General features: G+C 43.7%; 2 pseudogenes; both read left to right on the top strand.

Annotated features, from left to right (window-relative positions):
* The first annotated feature begins 5,001 nt into the window (after nt 1–5,001).
* LOC102874950 lies at nt 5,002–12,800 on the top strand (annotated as a pseudogene).
* A 5,527-nt stretch (nt 12,801–18,327) lies between these two features.
* LOC102875631 lies at nt 18,328–19,886 on the top strand (annotated as a pseudogene).
* The last annotated feature ends 4,716 nt before the right edge of the window (nt 19,887–24,602 follow it).

The raw sequence follows: 24,602 nt of genomic DNA, 5'->3' as shown, positions 1-24,602 counted from the left end.
CATAGACTATTATGGAGAATGATTTTGGAATTCAGATGCACTCTTATTGATTGTGCTTGGCTGTACATGTACATATCCTTGAAGATGTATCATGGGGACAACCCAGTGATTAATCCCCTCTTCCCCCTGTACATCCACATCCCTCTGCTTCTAGTCTCTCCCACCCCTTCTGGATCCTTATACTTATTCTACAATAACGATCTTATACAATATTTATCCTTATGGGACTGAGTTAGTTCACTCAGCATAAAGCTCTCAAGTCCCTCCCAAGTTAGGTAATAATTCACAAAGTTATTGGGGCATCCTATATGTTTTAGAATAAAATCACTACATAGAGTTTTCATGACTGTTACTGAGTGGTTGAGGAATTACACTTCTGACGAAAGGCAGGCAATTTGAACCGACTAGCTGCTCTGAGGGAGAAAGGTGGGTAACCTCCTATGTGGTTTATAGCCTCTGAAAACCCACTGGAGTTGTTTCTGACTTGACGGTAATGAGTGAGTGACTGGAGAAAGACATCCTCTCCACTGAGCGTGAAGCTTCAGGAAAGACATGCACACTGACCTGTGAGGAAGAAGAGCAGTTATCTGACCAGAGCTGCCAAATCAACCATGGCAATCTGGTATGACTAGTAACCTCAGTCAAATGGGGAAAATGCTATATTCATTCGTTATTAGTCCCTAAGCATAAGAAAATTTATCTGAGATCTTAGAATCTGAAGAGTTATACTCTCATATTTATTTCCTTTATGTAATTGATGACTCCATCATCTTTAGAGAGCCTGAGATAGAGTTCTGTGCTTTTATCTTAGGATGTTTGGAAATGTCTACCACTCTCCATTTTCTTCTCTTTGCTATTATTTGAAGGAAAGAAAGCATTCTACGTTCTTAACTGTATACAATAAAAGCTAAAACACGCAAGCAATAACAATAAAACCCCTACACCATGTATCTTTAGATTTTCTAATTTATTTTTGTGTGTGATTTGAGTGAAGGTTTACAAAGGAAGCTAATTTTCAATCAACCATTCATATACATTTTGTTCTATAATGTTAATTTCAATACTCAGAATATGTGTGGCTTTCTCTACTTCCTCCCTGAAATTTTGCTTTTTATTACTCCTTCAATACTTCCTTGTTTCTTTTCTCCCTTAGTGATATTGTGCTGATAGTTTCCTGATTGTACATTGCCTTTTCTTTTATCGTCCTAATATCTGTCAACTATCTATCAACTATTTTTTTCCTCCCTACTCCCTCCTTTCCCACCCCTTGACACCCCCCCAAAACTCTACCCCTTGTGTACTCTTTGCATAGTTTTTTATAGTAGTAGTGGTCTTATACATTATTTGCCTTTTTTTGTGACTGACTTATTTAATTCAGTATAATTTCTTCTTTTCGTCTATTTATATGATAGATGGAGAAGAAACTGAAGTTGTTAACAGCTCCAGCTTGCTCTGCTCCACAAACAACACTCTTGGCTCCAGCAGTCAGGAAATAAAAAGATGAATTGTATTGGGAAAAGCTGCTGTCAGGGACCTCTCCAGAGTACTGAGAAGTAACGGTGTCAGTTTATAGATTAATATGCACCTGATCTAAGCCATGGTCTTTGCAATTACTTGATACGCATCAGAGAATTGGACAATAATTAAGAATGACAGAAGAAGAATTGAAGCCTTTGAATTGTGGTGCTGGAAAAGTGTATGGATTGACAAGAGAACAAACAGGTCTGTGTCTTGGAGAGGGTGAAACCAAGTTTCTTCTTGTTGGCTAGGATTTTGAAGCTCTCTCTCACCTACTTTGGGTTTGTGGCCAGGAAGGACTAGTCCTTGGAGAAGAATGTCATACTTGAAAGGGTGGAGGGACAGCATAGGACAGGAAGTCCCCAGACAAGATATATTGACCCAGTGACTGGGGTACTGGGGTGGTGGTGTAAGTGTGTTGAAATCAATGAGACTGGCTCAGAACAGGGCAGCCTTCAGAGCTGTTGTACACAGTGTTGTTATGAGTCACAGACAACTTGACAGCACATAACAGAAACAACAAAAACAATGTCTTCTAGATGCACCCATGTTATACAATGTTTCATGAATTCTTTATTATTTGACTCTGAGAAGAATGGGAATCCCAGAACATTTATTTGTGCTAATGCGAAACCTATACTTGGACCAAGAGGCAGTCGTCAGAACAGAGCAGGGCAACACTGAATGGTTCAAAATTGGGAAGGGTGTGTGCCAAGGATGTGTCCTATCTCCATACCTTTTCAACCTGTATGCAGAGCAGATTATCCGGGAGGCTGGGCTCTATGAGGAGATGCGTGGCGTTAGGATTGGTGGAAGATCTAGCAACAATCTGCGTTATGCAGATGACACAACCTTGCTTGCTGAAACTGAGGAGGACCTCATGCACTTACTGCAGAGGGTCAAGGACTGCAGCCTTCAGTATGGACTGAGACTCAATGTCAAGAAGACAAAGATTCTCACCACTGGACCAATTGGTAGCATCAGGATGGATGGCGAAGAGATTGAGATTGTCCACAACTTCAGTTTGCTTGGCTCCACAGTCAACACTCTTGGCACCAGCAGCCAGAAAATGAAAAAACGTATTGCAATGGGAAAGTCTGCTGTTAGGGACCTCTCTAAAGTACTCAAGAGCAACGGTGTCTCTTTGGAGACAAAGGTGTGCCTGATACAGGTCATGATCTTTGCAATCACTTGTTATGCATCAGAGAGCTGGACAATGACTAGGGAGGACAGAAGGAGAATTGACACCTTTGAGCTGTGGTGCTGGAGAAGAGTATTGAATATACCATGGACTGCCAAGAAAACAAACAGACTCATCCTAGAGAGGGTTAAACCAGGCTACTCCTTGGAGGCAAGGATTCTGGGGCTTCATCTGACATACTTTGGACATGTTGCAAGGAGAGACAGGTCTTTGGAGAGGGACATCATGCTTGGTAGAGTGGAGGGACAGCGCAGGAGGGGAAGACCCTCTATGAGGTGGATTGATTCGGTGACTGGGGTAATCGGGATGGATGTGTCAGAGGCAGTGCGATTGGCACAGGATAGAGCAGGGTTTAGGGCTGTTGTACATAGGGTCACTATGAGTTGCAAACAACTCAGTGGCACATAACAACAACAACATATAGTACTCCACTGTGTGAAAGTACCATAGATATTTTTATCCCATTCATCCATTAATCAATACTTGGATTGTTTCTGTCTCATGGCTATATATAATGCTGCAGTGAACATGAGTGTGTTTATGTCTGTTCATGTTGCAGCTCTTGTGACTGTGGGATTCCTAGTAGTGAGATTACAGGATCAAATGATACTTCTATTTCCAACTTTTTAAGGACATTAAATACCAAACTATTTCCCACTGTGATTGCACCACTTAAAATCACCACCATTAAAGGTTCTAATCTGTCCCCAACTTCTCTAGCATTTGGTATTTTTTTATCTTATTGAACTTTACTATTGTTATTGCTATTCAATTTCTAATGAGCAAATAAATAGAGAAGCTGGACTATATGAAGAAGAATGTGGCACCAAGATTGGAGGAAGGCTCAAAAACAACTCGTGTCAGGCAGGATCTTGCTTTAAGAAAATGAAGAAAACTTGAAACATTTGCTGCAGAAGATCAAAGCCTTTGCTATAGATAACATCTCAGCATAAAGAAATAAAAAATCCTCACCGTTGGACCAATAGCCAACATAGCAATAGATGGGGTAAAAGTTAAGGCTGTTTATTTACCTGTCAGGGGAGAGAGGCCATGATCAGGATGAAGGTGGTTTCCCAGGGCCAGGCTTATCCATTGCACTCCAGATGTGCTGACTCCTGCTATTTCCATAATGTGGGAAACTTGACTGCATAATTTGTGTTAGTATGGGACTGCATTTGCCCTTTCCTCTGTTTTAGAGTAATAAAAAAAAATGTTAATGATTTCCTCATACTTGATTCCACAAGCCACAACCGTGGTAACAACAGTCAAGAAATCAAAAGACATGTTGCATTGGGAAAATCGACTATCACGGACCCCTCCAGAGTGCTAAAGAGCAACAATGTCAGTTTAAAGGCTGAGGTGAGCTCAATCCAAGGCATGGTCTTTTCAATTACTTCCTGTGCATCTGAAAAATTGGACAATGAATAGGTTGACAGAAGAAGAGTTGAGGCCTTTGAATTGTGGTGCTGAAGAAGAGTACTGACTGTCCCATGGACTGCTAATAGAATAAACAAAGTCTATCTTGGAGGAAGTGCAACCAAGGTGCTCCTCAGAGTCAAAGATAGTGAACTTTGTCTCATATTTTGAGCGTTTTTTCAGAAGAGACCATTTCTGGGAGAAAGACATATTGCTTGGAAAGGTGGGTCAGCATAAAAGGTGAACACAAGATGACTGGACGCAGTGATTCTAACAACAGGTTCAAGCATATCAGAGATGGTGAGGTTGGAGGATAAGATAAGGTTCAGATCTGTTGTTTAGGGCTGATATGAGTCAGGGTGGACTTGATGGCACCTAACAACAAACCTAAAGATTTGGGATTCAAATCCACTCAGTGGCACCACGGAATAAAGGCCTGGTGGTCTAGTGGTAAGAAACAGCTCTGCAATCCTGAAGGTGTGTGGTTCAAGTCTACTAGCTGCTCTGTGGGAGGATGGGTAATCTCCTCCTATGCAATTTAACAGCCTCTGAAAACTGGCTGGAGGGTCAGCTGTGGGTCAGTTCTGACTTGATGGTAAACAACAACAACAACAACAACAACAACAACAACAACTATCTTCTGTAAAGATTACAGTCGAGAAAGCCTTATAGAACAGCTTACTTTGTAGCAAGAGCTAGAATCTGCTAATCTACAATCAGGGGTTTTTGTTACCTATAAAAACCTCACCAAAGCTCTGGGAGCTGCGGCGATGGTACAGACATGGCCAAGTCCAAGAACCACACCACACACAACCAGTCCCGAAAATGACACAGAAATGGTATCAAGAAACTAAGATTGCAACGATATGAGTCTCAAGGGGGTAGACCCCACATTTCTGAGAAACATGCACTTTGCCAAGAAGCCCAACAACAAGGGCCTGAAGAAAATTCAGGCCAACAATGCCAAGGCCATGGATGAATGTCCCAAGGCTGTGAAGGCTCTTGTCAAGCCCAAAGAGGTCAAGCCCAGGATCCCAAGGGCTGTCAACCTCAAGCTCAGCTGACTTGCCTACATCGCCCATCCCAGGCTTGGGAAGTGTGCCTGGGCCCACGTTGCTAAGGGGCTCAGGCTTAACTGGCCAAAATCCAAAGCCAAGGCTGATAGTAAGTTAGAAGCTCCAGCAAAGTCCTCAACTCAGGTGCCAGCTAAGGCCTCAACCCAGACTCCTGCTCAAAGCCAGGCTCCTAAAGGTGCCCAGGCCCCTCCATAATTGAGTTCTCCATTTGAGGACAGAAGGACTGGTGTAACCCCCTGGGCTGCTGCCATCTGCATGGGGCTTGTGTCATCCTGTGGTATGTGTACAAATAAATCTTAAGGCAGGGGAAAAAAAAAATAAATAAGGGCCTCACCTAAATTTCTGCAGAATGACTACTGATATCAAAAGAGCAATTACGCCGGTTTAAAGACAAAGTGCACCCTAACCAAGCCAGAGTCTTTTCAATTACTTGCTATGCATCTGAAAGTTGGACTGTGAATAAGGATGATGAGAGATGAATCAATCAATGCCTTTAAATTGTGATGTTGGAGAAGAGTACTGAATAGCCCTTGGACTGCCAAGTGAACAATCAAGTCTGTCTTAGAAAAGTACAATCAAGGTGTTTCGTAGAGTCAGAGAGTGAAAGACCCCCAAAAAGATGGATTGACACAGTGACTGTAACAATGGATTCGACGTTTCAGAGATGGTAAGGACGGTGGCAGGGCAGGGCAAGAATCAGATCTGTTGTAGTAGTAGATGAATAGTAGTCAACTCAGTGGCTCCTGAAAACAACATATGTATGGTGTTAGATTCGATTGAGGATTTTTACATCTGTGCTCATGAAGGATCTTGATCAGTAATTTTTGATGATGTCTTTGTCCAGCTTTGGTATTTGCTGTCATTATTACACTTGCTTCATAAAATGACTTTGAGCATAGCCAGCCTTTTGTTATGCTTTGGAATGCTCTGAGCAGATTTGGTGTAATTTCCTTAAGCTTTTGGTGACATTTCACAGTGAAGTGTCTGGGTCAGGATTTTGTTTTGTTTTAAAATGACCTGTTCAATTTCTTCTTTTGTTATTGTTGTTGTGTGCTGTGAGTTTGTTTTCTGTTTACCCTCCAGTGGGTTTTCAGAGACAGTAAATCGCATGCAAAGAGATTCTTTTGTTATGTATATACATTTTCTCCGTCAGTTCAGGTAAGTTGTATGTTTCTAGAAATTTGCTCATTTCTTCTTTTTTTATATTTTCCATTTATTTATTTATTTATTAAATTTTTTTTATTATTTATTTTTGTGTATGCTGTCAAATCAGATCTGACTGGTACAAGGAGACTGTCCCTCCTTCTCCAGCAGAGCATCTAGAGGATTCGAACTGCTCACCTCTGGGGTTGCAGTACAGCTTCTTGCCACTAGGCCACCAGAGCTCCTGTTTATTTCTTCTAATTTTCTAAATTGTTGGAACACAGTTCTGTCTTGCAGGACTGACTGCTTGGATCTTAATTCCATAATCTCCCCCTGGGAGGTCGGTTCCCAGAAACCGCATTTTTCCTAGAAAATTGCTGAATATGTAAAGCTGTATTGTTGTTGCTGTGTACTACTGAGTTGGAACCCACCCATAGCTGAGCCTCCAGTGGGTTTTCATAGTCAGGTTAATTGCATGGGAGGAGATTGCCCACCATTATTGTGTGGTGAACTTGAACTACATGCCTTTGGCATTGCAGCACAGTTCCTTATCACTAGACCAAAACCCAATAAAATCCTTTGTCCCCTCGGGACAAAGCAAAACAGCTTGTCTCAGCCCTCCTGATTTTTCCTCTTGAGTCTTTTCCTTCCCTTTCTCTCTAATAAACACTGTCCACAGGATAGGGCAGGGTTCAGGTTGACTGTTCCTAGGGTCCCTATGAGTTGTACTCAACTTGATGGTATCTAACAACAACAAACCTGAAAGAATGTAGAAATAATGAAAATTATAATTTATATTGTGTATAAGTAATATATTGCATGAGTTTATTTTAAAAAATGACCAGGACAGGGAATTGCTAGAAATTCAAACTGATTCAGAAGAGAACATGGACTAAGGCATATGGTGGCTCATGTCAGATGAATCTTGACTGAACGCAGAGACTACCAGAATGATGCTTGCTTGTGTTTTATTGACTATGCAAAGGCATTTGATTGTGTGGATGTGGTATTAGCCTTAACGTTGGCTTTTTTTTTAGCCATTTCAGTTAGTACTCTCTGGTCTCCAGCTTCCTCAACTGCAGACGTTTGGTCTTGCAAATCATCAACAGCTGTGGGCCTACGACAAGAGAAAGAGTGCTTCCCAATATGGGCAATAAGACTTGATGTGAGCAAGACTTACAGCAGCAAGACTTGAGGGAGACTGGAGCAAGACACACTGGTGTTGACGATACCCTGGTGATGGAGAGACTGTGGCATTACTGTGAAGAACCTGTGGCAAGGTGTGACCTGAGGCCTCTTGCATTTGTGCTGGTCACAGTTAAAGGTTTTTGCTGTTCTCAGTGGATGCTTGAAGGAGAAGCTGACTTAACAACTGCTCTGAGGCAAACCTTGCTGGATGATTTGAATTTGACTGCTGATCTGAAATCAGAGCCTAGACTAATTGAGGAATTTTGCCTTGAAATTTGGGCTAACATTTAGACTTATATTGGGTGATATACTTTGCCTCCCCCACTCTCCAACTTACTTTCCTAATAAACTCCATTCCTGGGACCTTATCTGTGAGTCTGTGAGTCAACAATGAATAAACGGACCTCTTGCTGCTGGTGTGACTCTAGCTAGAGGCACCATGGGGCTGAGCTATGGGCTCTTTATCTGCTTTCTGCTCGGAGGCAGTGAGGGGCTGTGCTAGTCTCACTCCCTCTGGCCCTTTGAGAGAGACATTCATGTCCCTGTGACCCTATGTCCTGTTTTCTGTTCCTCCTTAGACAGTAAATCATAACAAATTTTGGATAACATTGAGAAGAATGGGAATCCTAGAACACTTAATTGTGCTCAAGTGAAGTCTGTGCATTCAAACAAGAGGATATGACATGGTTTGAAATCAGGGAAGATGTACATCAGGTTGAATCCTTTCTATAGACTTGTTCCATCTATATGCTGAGCAAATCATTCAAGAAGCTGCACTGTATGATGAAATTTTGGTGTTAGGATTGTAGGAAGACTCATGAACAACTTGCATTATACAGGTTACACAACATTGCTTGCAGAAAATGAAGAAATCTTGAAACTTTACTGAAGTCAACTCCAACTTATATATATTATATTATAATTACTCTATATACAACAGAACAAAACCTTGCCTGCTCTGTGCCAGCCTCACAGTCTCTGCTGTTCTTAAGCCCATTGTTGCCATCACTGTGTCAGCCCATTTCATTGAGATGTCCCATCCTTTTTATTCCCCTCCACCTTTCCAAGTATGATATCCTTTTCCAGGGACTGGTCCATCCTGATAACATGCTCAAAGTATGTGAGACAAAGTCTTACTATCTTTGCCTCTAAAGAGCACACTAGCTTCTTCCAATATAGAATAGGAAAGATCTTAGACTTTTGTGTGCATAAGACTTATCTCAAGGGCTTTCTAACAGTTCTCCAGGACCATGAATCAGCATTTTACTAATCCTCATCAACAGCCAGCTGTAATTAGTTAGGTGTCCCCGAATGCGCTGTAGGAATCTCTGGTGTGATTTATAGAAACACCACCATCTAGATCTGCAACTTCCTTCTCTATTTCATCGGGGTCTTTGGAGTTAGATACCTTTTAAGGTAACATGGCATAGTGTTGGCCTGCTAACAGAAAGGCCAGTGGTTCAAATCCACCAGTCATTCTTTGGGAGCAATGACAGTTTCCACCCACAAAGATTTACAGCCTGGGAAAATCCGATGGGGGAACCCCATAAATCAGAATCACCTTAGTGGAAGCAGGCTTTAGGTTTTAAGAGAAAGTGGTTTAAGTAATACCAGATGTTTGAAAGAATGAATTGTTATTGTTAGAGTTATGAGCTGTTGAGTAGGAACCAATTCATAACTGATCTTTCAGACAGGTTTTCGGAGACAGTAAATTGCACAGGAGATTGCCTGTCTTCTCCAATGTCTCTACCTTTTCTTTCTTTTTTAATTTAAATTTATTTTAATGAAAGTTTACAGATATTTTGGATTTCATTCATTAATTGTTGCACACTTTCCTCCCTGCCGACCCCATCCCCAGTTCACTTTTCTCTTTGAAAAGTTAAAAAAAAATCCTTCATTGTTACATAAGTCCACTCCACTATGCAGCTTTCATTCTGGACACTTGTCATGACAATAATACCTAATCATATATTCCTCCTAAAGAGTTCTCTCCCACATCTGTTTCAATACGTTATACATTATTTATCCCCTCTTCATTTCCCTGCAACTTCGATTTCAGTCTCGCTTTACAACAGTGGCACTATGCAGTATTTGTCCTTTTGTGACTGAGATATCTCACTCAGCATAATGTCCTCCAGGGTCACCCATTTTATATACTATTTCATGAGTTCCTTGGTTTTCAATGTGGCATAGTATTCCACTGTGTGAATATACCACAGCTTCTCTATCCATTCGTTTGTTGATGGGCACATGGATTGTTTCCAACTCTTTGCTATTGTGAACAAAGCTGAAATAAACATGGTTGAGCCTATATTTGCTTGGGTAGCAGTTCTGGTTTCTTTAGGGTATATTCCCACTAGTGGGATTGCTGGGTCAAATGGTATTTCTATTTCCAGCTTTCTGAGAAAGCGCCATACCGCCTTCCACAGTGGTTGCACCATTTTACACTTCCACAACAGTGAATAAGGATTCCAGTTTCTCCACAACCTCACCAGCATTTGTTGTTTGCTGTCCTGTTAAATTTTGCTTTTCTTCCTGGGGTGAGATAATGCCTCATAGTTGTTTTGCTTTGCATCTTAGAGCTAGGGATTTTGAACATTTCCTTCATGTGTTTGTTAGCCATGTGAATGTCTTCTTTGTTGAAGTGTCGGTTCATATCCTGTGCCCATTTTTTTAATTGGGTTGTTGATCTTTATCTTGTTGTGGTGCTCAAATATTTTATAAATTCTAGATATAAGTCCCTTATCAGACATGTCATTACCAAATCTTTTTTCCCAGTCTGTTGCTTCCCTTTTCACCCTGTTGGAAAAGTTTTTGGATGAGCATAGGGATTTGATTCTTGGAAGGTCCCATTCATCTATTTTATCCTCTCCTGGTTGTAAGTTCCCTTTTCTTTTTCTTTCTTCTCTCTCCGAACAATTTAGATTCCTTTCTGCCCAGGAATAGAGTTTATGAGTCATCTTCATGACCAGGCATGTGCCTGTGGTTCTCATACTCCTTAGACTCATGTCAAAACTCCCCCCCACCAGTGTTACTCAGAAGAGGAATTTCTTTATTATTATTATAAAAAATGTCTCCTCCTTTTTGTACCTGCTTCAGCCGTGTGCTGTGAAGGCGATGGAGAGAGGAAGGGTACTCATTTCTAGCTCCATGGTTGCCATGTAGTAAGCTTCAGAGTGGGAGTTAGTAGCTAATCTTGTCTATACCCTAAGGTTATATTGGGAATGAACGTCCTTTTGTTAACTTTGCCTAAATCTAATGCAAAGTTATTTTTTTAGTTTCTAAAATTTTAATCTTTCTTTGCTCCCATGGGAAGTGATTTTGAAAACACTTGTCCTCATATCTAGCTATGATCATGTGCTGAATCACAGATGTGGAACTGAGGGACATGCCAAATGTTAGCGGACATCACCTTTCCTGTTGAGAAGGTGCTGCAGATAATATGTACCCACATTTGAACATTTCTGAATGTCTTTAAACAGAAATGCATATTTAATGTTATGTACTTGCGTAGATTTTTAAAAATAGCTATGTAGTTCTTCCAGTCCAATTTCTTAGAATAAAGGACATGCAGTATAAACACCTCCAAACGTCTCCAAAGGTACTGGGTCTAGGAAACTTACATATAATATAAACATAAAGGAAGCCTTGGCTGAAGCACTGTTTCTGGGACTAGGTGCTCTTCTCCTTAAAATATCAATTAGAGATGAACACAGGAAGGAGAGAATTCCCTGGCCGTTTAAATTACAAGAAGGAACCCAGAATGTAACACCTTGCTGTCTGCTCTAGGCCACAGACAATCGAATCAGCTGTGGCTCCCTGGCATTTCGAATCAACCAGTGGATTCGAGGGAGAAAGATAGACAGTCTCCTCCTGTGTGATTTACAGCCTTGTAAACTCTTGCAGGTTCAGCTGTTAGTTGATTTTGGGTGGGAGGTGGAGTTAAGTGGGACATTGCAGTTATTTACCACAAGGTGGCGCACAAGGCCCGGAACATAGAGCTCTCATCCCTCCCAGGTCAGGTCCGCTTTTAATGAGCATCTGGCCACCACTTGTGTGGGAATTGGCTCTGCCTGGTGAAGACACAGATGCTGAGAAGCAGCTAAAGGAAAGCTTGGACAGGCCACATAAGAAATGAAGTTAGGATTTACTTCTTAGGATAACATGACCTAATGCTGCAGTGAGTAGGGGGAACGCTTTAGGCCTTGAAACCCACGGTGTCCTTGTTGTTTTATCATGATGAGCTCTATCAGCACCAGATATGACCTCTCAGCTTCTACACGTTCACGTGATGGAAGAGTTTTTCAAGCCTAATATGCTAGGAAGGCTGTGGAAAATAGCGGGCAGAAGCAGGCTCATTGGCAGGTGCTCATTCTTTAGCAGACAAAGCAAGAGAAGAAGTTCTGAACTTCGATCAAACTTTGGCTATAATATTCCACTAAAACATCTTGCAGATAGAGTGCTGTTAGACTCTTAGGCTGCAGTTTCATTGAGGTTCTTACAGTGTGAATGAAGGTGCACAACTCTACCTGATTGACTCATTAGGTGTTTCATAAGGTTGCTGGAATTGTGCTATTGGTAAAGCCAGGCAAGCTGCAAAAACAGAAATGGAAAATCTTCAGGTGAAAGAAAGGGCCTGTTGTCATGTTGTTAAAGAAGTGGCAAGAAGTAATTTACATAGTATATGATGCAGCTGAGACCTAGACTAACAGAAGAATAATTGGTGCCTTTGAGTTGTGGTGCTGGAGAAGAGTGTTGAACGTTCCGTGGACCTCCAAGGAAACAAATAGGTCTGTCTTGGAGAGGGTGAAACCAAGTTTCTCCTTGGAGGCTCAGATTTTGAAGCTCTGTCTCACATACTTTGGGCATGTGGCCATGAGATCCTTGCAGAACGACATCATGCTTGGAAGGGTTGAAGGACAGCACAGGAGAGGAAGACCCAGGATGAGATGGATTGATGCAGTAACTGGGGCAATGGGGGGGTTAGTGAGTTGGAATTAGTAAAACTGGCTCATAGCAGGGCAGGGTTCGGAGCTGCTGGACATGGTGTCACTATGGGTTGCAGGCAACTCGTTGGCACATAACAACAACAACATAATGCAGTTAAGGACAAAGCTTTTGAACTAGAGCTCAGCTGGGTTGGGGAATTAATTAAAGGAAGGCATGAAATTGTACCAAAAGATATAAAACAAGAAGCAGAAAAATATACTAAGGAATCCTTGAAGGAAGAAGATGAATCAGATGATGACGAAATGTAACATTTACTTCACCATCAATTCTGTTTGAAATTTCTATTACACTCAGATGTAAACTATTTAGCCCTATGAATTATTATATACCCTCAGACCTGGTCAACTGACTGGAAGAGATCCATATTTGTTCCCATTCCAAAGAAAGGTGACCCGACAGAGTGTGAAAATTATCAAACAATATCATTAATACCACACACAAGCAAGATTCTGCAGAAAATGATCCAAAAACAACTTGAACAGCACATCAACAGAGAACTTCCGGAAGTGCATGCAGAGTTTAGAAGAGGCTGTGTTACTAGGGATATATATTTTAGCTAATGCTAGATGGATCTTTGCTGAAAGCAGAGAGTACCAGAGGCATTTGACTTTGTGGGTCACAACAAACTGTGGCTGACTCTGAAAAGAATGGGAATCCCAGAACACTTGATTGTGCTTATGCAAACTCGGACCAGGAGGCAGTCATCCAAACAGAGCAAGGAAACACTGCATGGTTCAAAATCAGGAAAAGCGTACACCAGGGATATCTCCTATCTTCATATTTTTGTAATCTATATGCAGAACAGATCATCTGGAATGCTGGCTCTATGAGGAGGAATGTGGCATCAGGGTTGGAGGAAGACTCATCAACAATCTGTGTTATGCAGATGACATAACCCTGTTTGATAAAACTGAGGAGGACCTGAAGCACTTGCTGCAGAAGGTCAAGGACTGCAGCCTTCAATATGGATTGAAGATCAACATCAAGGAAACAAAGATTCTCACCATTGGTCTAATTGGTAGCATCATGATAGATCATAAAGAGACTGAGATTGTTAACAGCTATATAGTTTGCTTGGCTCCATAATCAACACGTTGGTACCAGCAGCCAGGAAATCAAAAGACAAATTGCACTGGGGAAAGCCATTGTCAGGGACCCCTCCAGAGTACTCAAGAGCAACTATCTCAGTCTGGAGACTGAAGTACACCCAATCCAGGCCATAGTCTTTGCAATGACTTGCTATGTGTCAGAAATCTACACAATGAATAGGGATGATAGAAGGAGAATTAATGCTTTTGAGCTGTGGTGCTGAAAGAAGAGTATTGAATATACTATGGACTGCTAGGAGAACAAACAGGTTCACCCTGGAGAAGGTGAAACCAAGGTGCTCTTTGGAGACAAAGATTCTGAAACTTTGTCTAACATGCTTTGGGCATGTTGCAAGGAGTGACTAGTCCTTGGAGAGGGACATCATGCTTGGAAGTGTGTAGGGAAAGAGCAAGAGGGGAAGAATCTGGATAAGATTAATTGACTCAGTGACTGGGATAATGGGGGTAGGTGTGTCAGAGAGAATAAGCTTGGCTCAGGATAAAGGAGGGTTCAGAGCTTTTGTACGTAGAGTTGCTTTTGAGTTGCAAGTGACTCGATGACACATAATAACAACTAATAATAACAGACCCTTTTTTTTGTCTTGTTTTCCAAAAAAGAATTGCAAGATCTTTTGAAATATCACTGTGGATTAGAGAAGATAGTAGAAAGCAAGGTAGAAACAAGACAATCCTTCCCCCAAAGAACTTAAAATGTAGCTGCTGTTGTGTATCATCGAGTTGGATTTGACCCATCGTTGACCCTCCAGTGGGTTTCAGAGGCAATTAATTGCAATTAAATGGGCAATTAAACGGGAGGTGATTACTCATCTTTCTCCAGCAGAACAACAGGATTGCCTTCAGGATTACAGCGCAGCTTCTTACCACTAGGCCACCGGAGTTTCCTATAGTTTGTGTAGGTTTAGTATAACTCAAATGGTGGGAATAGATGGAGCCAATGGACCTGGCTTCAAGTCCTGGATCAATTGCTCATAATATGACCCTAGGTAAGTTTCTTAAATTCTTATTTCTTTCTTATCTGTTGGAGGGAACTGGCATCTCCCTCACAAAGATGTTGAGCTGACAATTTATGTTCCAAGCACTCACTAATTAACGATAGTAAGATTTTGCTTTGATATTTTCATTGCTATAGGAGTAGATTTTCTAGGAAATGCTGACTTTCCATCTTCATTAGAGAGGATTACCTTGGATTAGCTGCTGTTTGCCGCTGTAAGAATCTAGCTGGGAAAAAAGTGATGTTTTGGGGCAAACAATATAAAGATAAACTCTCTCACCACTCCCTTGGTTTCTCAGTTCTGTCCTTGGATAGAATTGGACCACTGGGAGGCGCTTCTGGAATAACATTTACTGTGCTGAGTTTTCAGGAGTCCACAAAGGCCATGCTTCTTTGGTGGTGCAAATCCACCATTGTCTCAAAGGGAGAAGGATGAGCTCGTTCCTCCCATTTGATTTACAGGCTCAGAAAATCAATAGAGCATCAGCTCTGAGTTGGTTTTGACTCAATGGCAATGAGTGAGTAGGTGTGTGTGTGGGCTGAGCTTTAAAGGGAACTCTTAGCTTCCATAGAATATCATTGCTATGAGCTGGATAGACAAGATTCTTATTTTGGGGTTTTGGTTCAACGTAGTTTATTCTCTTTTATGCTATGTTGTTGTGTACTGCCAATCAGAATTGACTCACAGCTGACCCTCCAGCAGGTTCTCAGAGGCAGATAATTGAATGGGAGGAGACTGTCCATTCTTCTCCTGCAGAGGAGCTGGTGGATTTGAACCACGTGCCATCAGGACTGCAGTGAAAGCTTCTTACCACTAGGCCACCAGAGCTCCCTTTATGCTATGTTCATACTTGGGGCCGTAAAAATTATTTAATAAATACAATATGATGTCTTGTTGTTGTTATGTGCCATTGAGTTGCCTACGACTCATAGCAACCCTATGTACAACAGCTTTAAACCCTGCTCTATCCTGTGCCAGTCTTACTGTCTCTGACACACCTACCCTCATTACCCCAGTCACTGAATCAATCTATCTCATAGAGGGTCTTCCTCTCCTGCTCTGTCCCTCTGCCCTCCCAAGCATGATGTCTCTCTCCAAGGACTGGTCCCTCCTTGTAACATGTCCAAAGTATGTCAGACGGAGCTTCAGAATCCTTGTCTCCAAGGAGCAGCCTGGTCTCACCCTCTCTAGGATGAACCTGTTTGTTCTCCTAGCAGTCCACGGTATATTCAATACTCTTCTCCAACACCACAGCTCAAAGGCATCAATTCTCCTTCTATCATCCCTGCCATTGTCCAGCTTTTTGATTCGTAGCAAGTGATTGTAAAGACCATGGCCTGTATCAGCTGCACCTTAGTGTCCAGACTGACACTGTTGTTCTTTAGTACTTTGGAAAAGTCTCTAACAGCAGACTTTCCCAATGCAGTTCATCTTTTAATTTCCTGGCTGCTGGTACCAAGAGTGTTGATTGTGGAGCCAAGCAAACTAAGGTTGTTAACAATCTCAATCTCTTCATCATCCATCATGATGCTGTCAATTGGCCCAGTGGAGAGAATCTTCGTTTTCTTGATGTTGAGCTTCAATCCATATTATAATATAATCTGTGACCTCAAAAATTTGGGCCTGGGTTCCCTCCTTAGGTGGTAACATGAAATATCCCAGTAAGAAGGGGACAAAGCTGCCACTCTGACAGGTTTCAGAGCTTAAGGGGACTCATGGTTTATTTTTCTCATATCTCTGATTGCTACTTGCTGTCTGTCAGTAGATGACCGAATTCCCTGTCCCACAGAGAAAACAGAACCATGAGGTATAGCTCCTTCAACTCTCCCTCCACCCCTCTCACTTAACCCAATTCACCTGCACCTGCACGGAGGTGGAGACCTCTCCCATTTGCACTCCATTCTTCTGTCTTAGACCTCTGGACCCCATATAACCATCTGTCTCCTCAGAGAATTTATTTCTTCAGCTATTCCCTCACTTTTATGAATTTTTTACTTTTCACTGGCCTCTTCTCACCAGTCTCTTCCTGGACAGCCAGTCAATTTTATTCCAATCCTAATCTCTGTTTAGTTGTTTTCTCACCTCCTCTTTCTTTCCTAGATAATCTTCTGGAAACTGTGAGGATCCACCCTCATTGCCTCCACTTCTTCCTTCTCATGGTCTCCTCAGTTCACAGTTGTATGTCTTCTGGGCCCACTAAAGCTCTCTTGCTGAAGAGGAACTGTGGGGTCTGAGAAAGGAGATCTTTATCACTCAATATTCTGTTACTTGAGACTCCTTCAACCATTTCCTTTTTCTGGACACTAGATTTTTCTTGGTTTCTATAACACCATAAGATTCTTACCACTGAACTGATAGGCAACATCAAGATAGATGGAGAAAAGATTGAAGTTGTTAATGATTTCATCTTGCTTGGATCCACAAGCAACACTGTTGGTACCAGCAGTCAGGAAATCAGGAGACTTATTGCACTGGGAAAATGTGTAGTCAGGGATCTCTCCAGATTGTTGAGAAGCAGAGATGCCAGTTTGAGGACTAAGGTGTGTGTGATTCAGGCCACGGTCTTTCTAGTCACTTGCTATGCAGCTGAGAGCTGGACAATGTAAAGGATGACAGAAGAAGAATTGATGCCTTTCAGCTATGGTGTTAGAGAAGAGTGCTGAATATCCCATGAACGGCCAAAAGAACAAACACATATGCCTTGGACAAAGTGCAGCTGGAGTGCTCCTTGGAGACAAAGATGATAAAGTTTCATCTCACATACTTAAAGCATGTTGCTAGAAGAGGGTATCTCTCGGAGAGGGACATGAAGCTTGAAAAGACAGAGGATCAGTGAAGGAGGATTAATCAGGTGGATTAACACGGTGACTGCTGCAATGGGCTCTAGTGTGTCAGGAAGTGTGAGGATGGCACAGGATAGAACAGGGTTCAGATCTGTTGTTCATAGGATCACAATGGGTCATACTTGGCTCAACAGCACCTAATAGCAATATAACAGCATATTCATGGAGTGTACGTCCCACTTCTCTGGAGGATTGGTAGGAATCTCTTTATCTCTCCTCTAAATATTCCTTCAAAAAATGTGACTGGAATACCTGCTTCATCCTGACAGACATAGTTGTTGCATCTATAATTGGGAGCCATCTAGATTCAATTCCCATCCTTACAATTTTATGGGACAGTCAGATAATAATAACAATAATAGCAGCCACAGAATCAGCAAAGGGCCGTGCCAAGATATGTAGAATGACAAACCTTTTGTGGGGTTACAGTTTTAATGATTATTTTCAGATATTAGTAAGTAGTTCATTTCTCTAGATGATACTAAGTCAAAACTAACATAAAAATGCAGCCAGGCCATATGATCCAGCTATTTCACTGCTTGGAACAGACCCAGAGAGAATGAGAGCTGAAGCACAAATGGAGACTTGTACACCGATGTTCATACCAGGGTTATTCACCATCACAAGAACATGGAAACAACCCAGGTGCCCAACCACAATAGAATGGGTTGAGAAATTATGGTACATTCACACTATGGAATACTACGAAGCACACAGAAACAATTTTGAAAATCACACTCTAACTTGGGGGGGATTGGAGAACATTATGCTAAGCGAATGAACTCAGTTCCATAAGGACAAATACTGTATAAAAACATTATTGTAGAAAAAATGGCGGACCTGGCGAATGAAGCCTGCCATTGCTCCGCCTGTCTTTGTGTTTCAGAAGGATAAAGGACAAAAGAGGCCAGCTGGCGGCTCCAGTCCAGAAGGGGGAGAAGATTCCGACCGAGAAGATGGAAATTACTGCCCTCCTGTCAAGCGAGAAAGAACATCATCTTTAACCCAGTTCCCACCCTCACAATCAGTATCAAAAAACAATGTCTTCATGCCGTCAACCTTCTGTGAATCATCTGCAGGCAATTCTGACTCGGAACCAGAGGAGAAGAGTAGTGGGTTCCGGTTGAAGCCACCGACGCTTATCCACGGCCAGGCGCCCAGTGCAGGTCTGCCGAGCCAGAAGCCCAAGGAGCAGCAGCGCAGTGTTCTTCGCCCTGCAGTGCTCCAGGCCCCCCCAGCCCAAGGCACCATCCCAGACAGTTCCTAGCAGTGGTACCAATGGGCTCAGCATCCCGGCAGACTGCACAGGACCCGTGAGCTCATCTCCCGACACGCCTGCACGGAGGAGTCCCTCAGAAGACACTGAGGGGGCTCGAGCACTTGAGGAGAAAGAGCCCCAGAAAAATGAGTCCAGCAGCACTTCGGAGGAGGAAAGCTGTGAGAAGAAGGACACCGCCCAGCAGGCGTTTGTCTTTGGGCAGAACCTGAGGGACAGGGTCAAGTTAATAAATGAGACCACAGACGCGGCCGATGTGGAGAACATTGGGCTCCCCACCTCGGAAACGCCAACTGCAACGAACTACTTCCTGCAGTACATCAGCTCCAGTTTAGAGAACTCGACCAACAGTGCCGATGCCTCCAGCAACAAATTCGTGTTTGGCCAGAACATGAGTGCTCGAGTTTTGAGCCCGCCAAAGTCAAATGAGGTCAGCACGGATGCCAACAGGGAGAGCGCAGCCGCTGAATCCGGATCTGATTCCTCTTCCCGGGAGGCCACTCCTGAGAAAGAGTCCCTGGCCGAGTCGGCAGCCGCCTACACCAAGGCCACAGCACGGAAGTGTTTATTGGAAAAGGTGGAATTCATCACCGGGGAGGAGGCAGAGAGCAACGTGTTACAGATCCAGTGTAAGCTGTTTGTGTTTGACAAGGCCTCACAGTCATGGGTGGAGAGAGGCCGGGGCCTACTCAGACTTAACGACATGGAGTCTGCAGACGATGGCACGTTACAGTCCCGACTAGTGATGCGGACCCAGGGGAGCCTGCGGCTGATCCTCAACACCAAACTCTGGGCACAGATGCAGATTGACAAGGCCAGCGAGAAGAGCATGCGCGTCACGGCCACAGACACCGAGGACCAGGGCGTGAAGGTCTTCCTCATCTCGGCCAGCTCCAAGTACACAGGCCAGCTATATGCAGCCCTGTACCACCGCATCCTGGCCCTGCGCAGCCGTGTGGAGCAGGAGCAGGAGGCCAAGACGCCAGCCCCCGAGCCAGGTGTACCCCCGTCCAAAGAAGAGGATGACAGTGATGACGACGTCCTGGCGCCCTCAGGGGCCACAGGAGCCGGTGCTGGTGATGAAGGGGACGGTCCAGCAGCCGGGAGCACATAGCGGCTGGGCCGAGCACAAGCTGCTGCTTTGTCGTCTGTCGCCCACCCACCCTCATCCCTGCAGCAGCGTCTCGGCAGTGTCGGACCGGGACTCGGAACCACACCTTTGTTGGGTTGTCACAGGCTGTCTCCGCACGTCCTGTCCCAGAGAGGACTTGGAACTGCCCGGTGTGGCTGGGCACAACCTCATCATATTGATGAGCACACACAGGACTTTCTCCCCTTTGAATTGAAATGGCACATTGAGACTTGTCACGGCTTCTCACTGGGCTGGGGGCCTCGTCTCTCCGCTTGGGGGTGGCCGCCTGCGAAGGTTCCAGCTGAGGGGGCAGAGGGACTGCAGGCTTGGCATATCCCCGAAGTGCAAACACTGGGCCTGTCGGACGTCATGTCACGACACTGCACCCTGCCTCCCTGTGCTCCTTTGGGGTTCATCTTTTGCAGATGTTTTTTATGTTCAGAGTGTGGGTTTTGATTTCTTAGATGAAGGAAGATAGTGTCTTTGGTGGAGCCCCGCTCCCTGTCCATCCTCCCCACCTCCAGTGCCTGGCCTCTGCTCAGGCTGGGGGGCAGTGAGGGGCCCAGGCCTAGCCCTGCAGAGAACCTTCCCTACCTGCAGGGTGGCGCTCACCCACCATCACACTGTAGCCACTCCCTACCAGCCGAGGGCATTGCTGGGTTGGTGGCTTCTGTGAGATAAAGGGGGACAGACTCTGGCCTGGGGTCAAACAGCAAGTGGGGGCTAGTCCCAGGCATGGACCAGACAGGGTGGACCCACGTGGCCATTGGCAGCTGCTCACCCACAGCCCCATGGAGCCCCACAGCCCACAGCCACCAGCCTGGAGTCAGCCACCTGGGGAGAGGCCACCAGCCTGGCTCTGAGGGACAACAGTGACGTCACCAGTCCCTCCCTCAGGGCTGGGCCTTAGCTGGCTTGGGAGCAGCCAGCCCGGAAGAGCAGAGGTCCCTTCCACAGACCTGGTCACTTATCTGCTTAAGCCTTAGCCACCTAGTGACAGAAGCAGACAGTGCCCGCGGGTTTGGACCATTTATGTAAGGTTGTCCTATGAAATGTATTTGGGAACGACATTAAAACTTTTAACTAAAAAACACACACACACAAAACCCCAAACATTATTGTAGTATGGGTATTAGGATCCAAGGGGCGGGGGGACCAGAGGAGTAAGGATGGATGGGGAGTGGAAGGTTGTTAATCATAGGCTCACACAATTTGATGGGTAGGTGGGAGTGTGTGAAGGAAATGGGAAAGATCTGATGTGAAAAAAAACAATGTATGAGAACTTTGTAAATTAAACCAGTATTTAAAAAAAATGCAGTCAGGCAACTTTGGGCATGTTGTTAGGAGGGATCAGTCCCTGGAAAAAGGCTTCATGCTGGGAAAGATAGAGTGTAAAAGAAAGAGAGGGTGACCCTTGATAAGAAGCATTCATAGGGCAACTACCACACGGGCTTGAGGATGGAGGAGGTGGGAGGATGACGCAAAGACAGGACGAGCGTCCTGTCTGCTGTTCATAGCGTTGCTATGAGTTATAGTCAGCTCGATGGCTCAGAACACAGTGTAAAAACACTGGCCTTAAACTCCAACTTAGAATTTAATTTTTTTTCTACCAACTTACATTTTATATACAGTCAACATTGCGGGAATGGGATTATGGTTTGCCATGTCAATGCTTTTTTGCTCTTTGTGTTTTTCTTCTTCACAATCACAGTCTGATGTTTGGCATTGTCCAGGGTAGGTCAGGGTGAAGAAGTATTTAAAGATCTTGGCAAGAGTTCCCTGGGATTTGAGGAACTCAGGGGTGGGCACCCAAGTCATGGCTAAAAGTCTACAGACCAGAGAGAGGCTGGCAAGGCCTACTGGCTGCTGGGTGGCAAGGGAGCCCCAGGAACCATGCACTCCCAGAGCTCAGCTTGGTGGGGAGGTCTGCATGCTTCCTGTGGGCCAGGTATAGACTTGAGGGCAGGCAGCCAGCATTGGTCACCCGAGAAGGGACCACGTGGAGAGAGTGAGCCAAAGAATGAATGGACTTTCAGGTGCTAAGAGCCTGATGAGGAGTGTTTGGAGCCCTGCCGGGGGAGTTGGTTTCAACTTGACAGCAGTGAGTAAATGAGTAAGTAAATTGAGCTTTACTAGAAACTCTTAGCCTCTGTAGAATGTTATTGTGGTGGCCTGCATAGATAGGATTTTCTTAAATATTACGTTTTGGTTTAATGTAGTTTATTCATTAAGGGGCCTGAAGGTTGAGAGAGGCCCAGGATGAAAGGCAGTGCTGGAGAAATCCCAGAGGCCTGCAGGGAAGGGAGGAGCCAGCTTGGGGGCTGGCTCAAAAACTCATTGCCATGGAGTTGGAACCAGCTCATAGCTGACACATCAGTGGGTTCTCAGAGACAGTAAATCACACAGGAGGAGATCACCCATCTTTCTCCTGCAGAGCAGCTGATGATGGGTTCAAGCTGCCAGAAAGCCACTGCTTTTGGTTTGGACTCCCTGACATATGCAGAGGTGACCAAAGGCTGGTTGTCCCTGTCCACTCATCTAAGAACTCTCCTGCCCTTTGGCTCTGTTCCTCTCCTCTCTTCACTCCTATCCTGAGAGGCCCTAACTTTGTTTTCCTAAGTTGTCCTAATACACCCTTCCATAGGCATTGCTGCCAACTCCAAGCTGAGTGGTTCAAATCCACCAGCCTCTCTGCAGGAGGAAGATGGGCAGTCTCCTCCAAGTACAACTTACAATCGTCAGAAACCCACTGGAGAGTCAGCTCAGAGTCAGTTCAGACTCACAGCAATGAGTGAGTGTGAGTGAGTCTTCATAAAATAGTAGGTTATCCTATATTTGGATATATTTCTGGACTTTTAAATTTTGTTTCACTGCCCTGCCTTTCTCTTTCTCACTTTCACTGTCATTACTCTCCGTCCTAGTATTTTAATTACTTTAGCACATGGAACTTTTAACATATGACAGAGTAAACCTGCTTACTGATGTCTTTGCCCACATTTTCCTTACTCTTCTTGATACAGAATACAGTTGATCCAGAATAACGTTAGGGGTGCTGCCCTCTTGTGTAGTCAAAGAGTTGAGCATAACTCACAGTTGACTCTTGAGCAAGACAGGTTTTAATTAGGGCTTCCATGTTGTAATAAGTATTCTCTTAAAGTGCCATGTGGTGCTAGTCAGCTCTGGGTGAGTAATTCATAGTCGCTCCAGGGACTGCTTTTGTGGAGATGATTACCAGCACTGCAATGTTGTTGTTATGTGCTGTCAAGTCACCAGCAAATCATAGTGACCCTAATGACAACAGCTCTGAACCCTGCTCTGTCCTGAGCCAACCTTATCATCTCTGACACACCTACTCCCACTACCTCAGTCACTAAATCAATCCATCTCATCCAGGGTTCTTGGGCTGTCCTTCCAGCATCCCAAACATGATATCCTTCTCCAAGGACTGGTCCCTCCTTGAAACATGCCCAAAGTATGTCAGATGAAGCCTCAGTAGCCTTACCTCCAAGGAGCAGCCTTGTTTAATCCTCCCCAGGAAAGGCATCAATTCTCCTTCTATCATACCTAGTCATTGTCCAGCTTTCTGATGCACAGTAAGTAATTGCAAAGAACATGGCCTAGATCAGCCACACCTTAGTCTCCAGACTGACATCGTTGCTCTCCAGTACTCTGGAGAAGTCCCTGAGAACCAACTTTCCCAATGCAATTTGTCTTTTGATTTCCTGGCTGTTTGTATCAAGAGTGTTGATTGTGGAACCAAGCAAACTAAAACTGTTAACAGTCTTAATCTCTTCACCCTCCATCATGATGCTGCCAATCAGCCCAGTAGTGAGAATCTTTGTTTTCTTGTTGTTGAACTTCAATCCATAGTGAAGACTGCAGTCCTTGATCTTCTGCAGCAAAAGCCTCAGGTCCTCCTCACTTTCAGCAAGCAGGGTTGTTGTCATCTGCATAATGCAGGTTGCTGATGTATCTTCCTCCAAGCCTGATGCCACACTTCTCTTTATAGAGTCCAGCCTCCCAGATAATCTGTTCCACATATAGATTGAAAAGGTATGGCGATAGGACACATTCCTGTCGCATACTCTTCCTGATTTTAAATCATGCAGTGTTTTCTTCCTCTGCTCTGATGACCACCTCCTGGTCCAAGTATAAGTTTCGCATAAGCACAATCAAGTATTCTGGAATTCTCATTCTTCTTAGAGTCAGCCAGTTTGTTGTGATCCACACAGTCAAATGCCTTTGCATAGTCAATGAAACACAAAAAATGCATAGATATGAGTTGGCTTTTCCAGTTCAAATCTACATTGTTTGAGGATCAAATACTGTTTTCTTCCTGATAGAATTTGGAATAATTTTTATTCCAATAAAGAAACTATCATTTTAGTTTGTTCCTGTACAAAGAATGTTCTTGATTCTATTATGTGCCCTCAAAATGGAACTGACAGATAGCTGACCCTCTGGCAAGTTTTCAGAGACTATAAATTTTATAGGAGAACTACTGATTTCTCTACTGCAGAGCAGCTGGTAACTTTTTTTTTAAGGTTATGAATCTTAATTTATTCTTTTGTCTAAGTCACCATTCCAATGTATGCTTCAATAAGTAAATGAAATCAACAAAAGGTGATTATTTCTCATTTAACAAAAAGGAAAGTCATTTACACCTTGTCTTACATTCTAAAGCAGCATATTCAGTTA

The sequence above is a fragment of the Elephantulus edwardii genome, unplaced genomic scaffold, assembly GCF_000299155.1.
Source record: "Elephantulus edwardii isolate Elephantulus edwardi_28Jun2011 unplaced genomic scaffold, EleEdw1.0 scaffold00273, whole genome shotgun sequence".
NCBI classification, from domain to species: Eukaryota; Metazoa; Chordata; class Mammalia; order Macroscelidea; family Macroscelididae; genus Elephantulus; species Elephantulus edwardii.
Note: the sequence above shows the minus strand (reverse complement) of the source record. Positions and strands in the feature narration are given on the sequence as shown.